This window comes from Acyrthosiphon pisum, chromosome X (assembly GCF_005508785.2).
Source record: "Acyrthosiphon pisum isolate AL4f chromosome X, pea_aphid_22Mar2018_4r6ur, whole genome shotgun sequence".
NCBI lineage: Eukaryota > Metazoa > Arthropoda > Insecta > Hemiptera > Aphididae > Acyrthosiphon > Acyrthosiphon pisum.
This window is the reverse complement of record NC_042493.1, coordinates 19,743,971-19,744,747: the sequence shown is the minus strand read 5'-3', so window position 1 is coordinate 19,744,747 and position 777 is coordinate 19,743,971.

Sequence of the window (777 nt, the reverse complement as noted above, 5' to 3'; positions counted from 1 at the left end):
CTTATATTGTAAATTAATATTAAATAAACTAAGTGCTATGATACATTTATAAGATATTACAATATAGTATATCATACGTAAACGTGAGACAACAAAATGCATGAATAGCGTCTTCTTAATTAGACCGGACTGCCCGGTGATAAGGTTTCTACTTTAGCCCAGTTCATTCTCTCTTAATCCGTAAATATTACTTACAAAGTGTATGATACATTCATATAATTATACTAATATACTTTGATTACCTACTTAATATTTATTATAATGACTAACAATACCTAATAGATATTCCCCCTTATTGAGCTTTTAATACATTAATAGTTATTAGTATACCTAAACATAATTTAATCTAATTAATTAATTTAATTTTTAATATTTTCATTTATTTTAATAGCTGATAAATAAGTAAACCATGGTCCATGATTCATGAACCATAGTTAAAAATAATATTTAGGTAGGTAATAGGTATATATTATTTATATTATGTGACTATATAGTATGCTTTTATTAAAAAAAAATAATGTATAGGTAATAATTATTATAATACTGATGAATAACAGGAACGAAATAAATTACATACTATCCAATAGTTATTAGTTATTACAATATTTCCATATTTTAACATGATAAGGAACTATAATACGTAAAAACAATAGGTACCTAATAGCATTGATAATAAATAGTGTTAATAAATAGTATTTATTATCAATGGTAATAGTAATAAAAATATCATTTTTATGCACTATCAGGGGCGTAATTAAGGGGTGATGAGGCCTGATC